Source organism: Opisthorchis viverrini (assembly GCF_000715545.1).
Source record: "Opisthorchis viverrini unplaced genomic scaffold opera_v5_90, whole genome shotgun sequence".
NCBI classification, from domain to species: Eukaryota; Metazoa; Platyhelminthes; class Trematoda; order Opisthorchiida; family Opisthorchiidae; genus Opisthorchis; species Opisthorchis viverrini.
In genome coordinates, this window is record NW_008751743.1 from 1,432,323 (window position 1) to 1,438,482 (window position 6,160).

Genomic DNA, 6,160 nt, shown 5'->3' on the forward strand with positions numbered 1-6,160 from the left:
GAGTGCTCAACCCTAGAAGTCACCATTCGAGGGGCTAATAACTTTTGCACAGCTTGACGTCAATCGTATAATTGCAGAATCGCTGTGCAATATTCTATCAAAGTACAGGTCGCTCGTGATCCGATGATAGCTGCTAGCTACTAACCTGAAGGTACGTAGTTCAAATCGCCCTGGTGATTCGTGAAGTGCACACTCAGTCATCTTCTTCCAGTGAGCGCCTGAAGAGATGAAACAACGGATTAGCCGTTCATGTTGCGAGCACTTGTAGCTACCCTTTCGCCACATACATAATTGTACAGGTCACCACCACTCGCTGGATCACGAGATCTATTTTTTTCCTTGCACTCACAAATCACGCTACAATCGTGACTAACTTGACTACACAGCTCACAGTCAAGCCCTTCAGCCCAAGACGTCGTTCTTTTTTCCCTAATAGTACAAACCACGATACACATCCGATATCGACTGTCTACCGTCTGATACGGTAACAAAAAGTCATGTGCTGACACCCACACACACGCAAACGTCCTACAAATAGGATGCCAGCACAGCAACACGACACAACACAACAGAGCTTCGCACGTAGCCCAGCTCGGAACAGAGCCGCTCAGGATTTTAGGCGTTTCACTCACGGATATCCAGGACTACGTGTGGCTGTTACAACAGCGAAGAAGACACGAAACCTGCATCCGGATTTACAACAGGATTTATCAAACTGTACCTGCAAAACGATAAGTCCCTTGTTTGCATATATATCTATTGTAGGAATTTTACTCAACAAGCGGACAGTGTTAGTGCTCCCCGTTTTCTTGTTCGTATAACTAGTTTTCGGGTTCCGTTAGAGCATTTACACACTTCAGGGCCGTGGGCTGTAATGCGTCAGGGCCAAGAACCGCCTGTTCAACCAGACCTGGCAAAATACGGCAGTTCTTTTGTGCATGTTTTCCTCGATTCCCCTTCCGTGTATCTAAGTTACAAACATGTTTGATGAAACGCGGATGGTTGCGGAGGAGCCACGTGTGACATTGACGGCGGAGGTCACGTTGTCACCCGCACATCGTTTACCAGAGATTCTAGCGTACTTGGACAGACATGTTTTAACCGAGGATGTATATGTGGGTTTCCCAGCTTGGGCGAGTATTGCTCACCTGCAACCGTTAAGGCGATTCGCGGGTCAGAACCCTCTGAATTGAGTCATCAGTGGACAAAGAAAAAAGCCATGAGATATCAGTGACTTCGTCGAATAGACCAGACTGATATGAACCTGCTGTCATTCTGAACATCATGAAACGTGTACGTAGAGGTTAGTGTTTTATCGGCCAAATTCCTGAAAAGGTTAGTCTTTGAGCTACAAAGATCGCAGGTGAAGTTCAGATTGGACCGTTATCATCTGTCATAGCACAGCAGCTCGTGTGAGTCCATTGATTGCAAAAGTGGCAGTGCAGGGCGTTCGAAAGGACCATTACATTCCCCTAAAACGGAAACAACGATATCCCGTGGCATGGCAGCTATTGTAGAACTCGGTGTGAAATGTTTGCTGTTGGCTTATTTAGGAAGTCATTTCATTCCCGAGTCATGAATATCGGCATTATTTTATGCGAGTAACCTATACTACACACTGTGCATCACTACAACACCTAGATTGGTGACGATGCACTTGTAATAGAAATGTTAGGTCAGCAAACAATTCCGATTTTAATATTACAACCTAGGTGTTGACGTCTTCCTCCAAATCATAGGATGGAGGTTAGAATAACCATGGATACCTCGCATATAGTTATAAACCAAGTGATTTCGTTTCACCACGGTACGAAGTTTTTATAGAAAATTATCATCCGCAGTCCAGGTAACTATAATAAGGAGCTCGATATGTGGAACTATTTATTGTTGGCTCACCATTATTCCAAGGTTTAGACGAATATTTTCTAAATACGTTCTGTGCGCCCTTTGATCGGGTAGTTTGAAGAGAACTATCAGATTCAGGATCTCTGAAATAGTGACCAAGCGCAAGCAGTTTGTCACAAGTGAATGAAACAAAATCGTATGGACCACGCTCGTTTGTCTACGTAACCACCAACCCACCGTTACGTTCCACAACGCACTGGTGATGTCATCTCAATCGGTGGTGAAACGTTTGCGATCAAATCGCCCAGATCAGCGAACAAACCAACGGCCAACTTTTGATATGTTTATCAGTAGTATCAGGAGTGTCTTCAGTGGTGGAGGTGATTTTTTATTTAGTAAGTGTGCACTCAGGCTTAAGGATGCATGATCTTAAACGCCACTTCAGCCAGCGGAAGAAACTTCTGGTCTGTTTTCATAAATGAAACTACTCACAAGGTTGCTGAAAACTCTTCGACAGCCCACGACCGGTTTCGCCCTTCTTGGGGTTCATCAGGTAGGGGCAGTCCCCGAGTTTCCGTCAACCTTGTTTTCATATTTTATGAAAATATACTGCACTATCTCGAATATCGTGCCAACTGAAACATGAGGCGGCCTGTGTGCAGCACATCCAGTTGTAGAATCTCATAAACGAGAGATTCAGTTAAATCTCTCGTGAAAACCAAATTAATTTGCAAATGAGCGTATTTCTCGGAAACAGTTGCATGTGGGTTCAAGTAGAGCATAAGGTTGACGGAAACTCGGGGACTGCCCCTACCTGATGAGCCCCAAGAAGGGCGAAACCGGTCGTGGGCTGTTGAAGAGTTTTCAGCAACCTTGTGAGTAGTTTCCTTTATGAAAATATACTGCGATATCTCGAATATCGTGCCAACTGAATCATAAGGCGGCCTGTGTGCAGCACATTCAGTTGTAGAATCTCATAAACGAGAGATTCAGTTAGGTCTCTCGTGAAAACCAAATTGATTTGCCAATGAGTGTATTTTTCGAAAATTCTGGTCTGTTGTTCAAAGAAGTTGAAATTATAGAGACAGTGTTCAATAACGAATACCTTCCACCACAATGTATTTCCGGTATTTATCATGAGCTTGTCATTAGTCATGAGTGAGTCAATTGGATACTTCTCAGGGCTAGACAACAGACACCGGGGTTTGTCTTTTCACATTGACTTAATCCTTATCATGGGATAACTTGCCTTCCGGTGGCACAGAGCTTCCGCGTCTGTGGGATACAATCGTCAAAACAAAGCGAACAGGCTCTGTCCCTAACCAGCAAAAAGTGGTTTGAATGTGTAAATCGTGAGGATCACAAAAATGCGAACCATGTTAGAAGTGAATCACAAAATAAGAGAACCATTGTTTGCTGCTATAAAGTGTTAGCTTCGTTATTTTTGTTAGCTTAGCTGACCAACTGGCTGCTCTTATTCCTGGCAGCTGCATTGAAATTTCACCTTCGGGTCGCCCTACCTTGCTGTGTTATGCTTGGTAATCCTGTCTTCTAGCTCTGCTTCGTAGAGGCTTCTCTTCTGAAAAAGGTTAACGATTGTTAACTCATTCTGAAATGTTCTGAATGATCAATCAACAGTGAAAATTTCAACCCTCGTATCCATAATTCCCTGAAATACACAAACAAAAATGCTATATTAATCTTTTCACATAAGGGTGAGGCTATGGATGGTGAAAATTCAGAAATACTATATAATCTTGAAGATGGCGTGGTGAATTTAACAGATAAACAACTATCAAGTACGCCAATTACAGTCTGTAAAGCTTTATGGTGGTATGATTATATGAAGCCGTAGTGCTTTTCGGACTGATGCATGCAATACCGTTTGTATCATTATTTTAAAAATAGACTAATACTGCACTACTTTATATATATATATACATATATATATATATATATATGTATATATATATATATATACATAACNTTCACATAAGGGTGAGGCTATGGATGGTGAAAATTCAGAAATACTATATAATCTTGAAGATGGCGTGGTGAATTTAACAGATAAACAACTATCAAGTACGCCAATTACAGTCTGTAAAGCTTTATGGTGGTATGATTATATGAAGCCGTCGTGCTTTTCGGACTGATGCATGCAATACCGTTTGTATCATTATTTTGAAAATAGACTAATACTGCACTGCTTTATATATATATATATACATATATATATATATATATATAACGACTATTTGATCACAACCGAGGGATTCACCGACCACCAACGGGACCTGTCAAAAGCAATCGAACCCTATAGGTGGACGGTGAAACGGGTAGTGCAACCCACTACTTGCTTGTGGTTCCTGCAATTTGGGTACTTAGTTGATGAGATTTATTGCCGTAATTGAACGAGAAAAATCAAAAGAGGTCCCTGTAAGCATGGATGACGCACTTTAAAGAATTGATCCCAACTGAGGATTGTGTCCCAACCTACCGTTCTACTATGCACATCCTAGACGAAGAAAACCTCCAATCGTCAGACGACAGACGTCGTAACTTTCGAGAAAAAACTCTGGCGTTAGTACCTCAAGCGACTAAACCCAACGAAATAAAAACAAAGGAACTCAAGAATGTCTTAAAAACGCTATGCTATATTCACGTGGTGTTTTGGGGGAGACCTCGGTTAACATAGTCCAAAAAAGCTGCGTCTCAGTGTACTACTCATAAGGTTGCTGAAAATCCTTCGACAGCCCACGACCGGTTTCGCCCTTCTTGGGGCTCATCAGGTAGGCGCAGTCCCCGAGTTTCCGTCAACCTTATGTTCTACTTGAAACCAAATCGCACGAAATAAGCCGTAAGAAGGGCGAAGCCGGTCGTGGGCTGCCTACGGATTTTCAGCAACCTTATGAGTAGTGCATTACAAATATGTACATGTATCGCGATATCTCGAATATCGTAGCGACTGAAACATGGGGCGGCCTGGTGCAGCACATTCATTTGCATGGAAACATCACAAACGAGAGATTCAGCTGGGTTCCAGGTGAGTCTCTCGGAAAAACAAATTAGTTTGCAAATGAGTGTATATTCGCTAGCTGCATCTCAAGTTATGTAGACCGTGAGTGTAATGCGCAACTGAACAAATAAGTGAGCGTAAATATCACGAGGTGTGACCTCGAATCAAATGTACCTGAAGTTACCGGCCGCCGATACCACTGTAGAGATACCATTTCACTCCATAAAAATAACATTTAAATATTAGCAAACATTAGCCACCTTGGTGTGTGAGTCATGATTCATCCACAGTGGAACTTTGGTCTGAATTATACTTTCAACCTTTAGGAATGTAAGTCAGAGGCTATTCACCCCAGTAGAGTAAATCGCTCCACTTGATTTCAAATTGTAAGTGATGCACATCAACGCTTTCACTGGTTAGCGTAAAATTTGAGAGGTTTGGCAATCGGATCCTGTTTTTGAGCCTCGTAACCACGCTTGGAATTTTTCACCGTCTAAGCAAGTTCACTGGCTGATCTAAATAACTGTACTCTGCTTGCACTCACGAAGAGTTTATGCCAATAAGTTATATATATCGTGTCTATCTTAGTGGTTCTCAATCGGGAGGTCTCCCTCAGGTCAAGAAGAGGAATGGACAATTTTTTCTTCCTACTTATTTGCAGTTTGAACCATTTAACAATTGTCTATCTAGCTTTTAGCATTCTGGTTTTGTTGTTCAAAACTCACTTGATGTCACATGATCTTGATGGCGGATGAATTGCCAGAACATGAGCTCTGCCATTGCAAGAAATGTTCAACCCTAGTCACTGAAATTCCATACAAGTGAAACGGTAACCATTTGCGGAAATAACACAGTACTTCCTGTGCAATGTTCTAATGTGTGCACCCACCGTTTGCAGATATAGCGTGAGTGCTGCCTCAAAACTTAGTTTCAGTCCCTATGGTTCAAAACTGCCCAGTTCATCCACCAGCCGGAAAGCTCGACAAGTTTCATCACTATCCCATCTAGAATGGACCTGATACCAAGACCAACAGCCAAAAAATGACGGATTTAGATCTGAATAGGCGGTCGAACGGCTCGATGACAAGATGTGACATACTACCACATGCCAGGCCTGGGTCGAAATGGGTGTGACCCGACGCATTGCTCTTTCGGCCTGCGCTACTACCACCAGGTTACACACTAAGGTCGTGTGGTTCCCGTACCTAGATGATGCAGCCCACTAGGTCACGGAAAAGGCTCACAACAATGCGCACGGAACGCGTGTGGAGCGAGTCACAACGTGAACAAAGCGTGTGA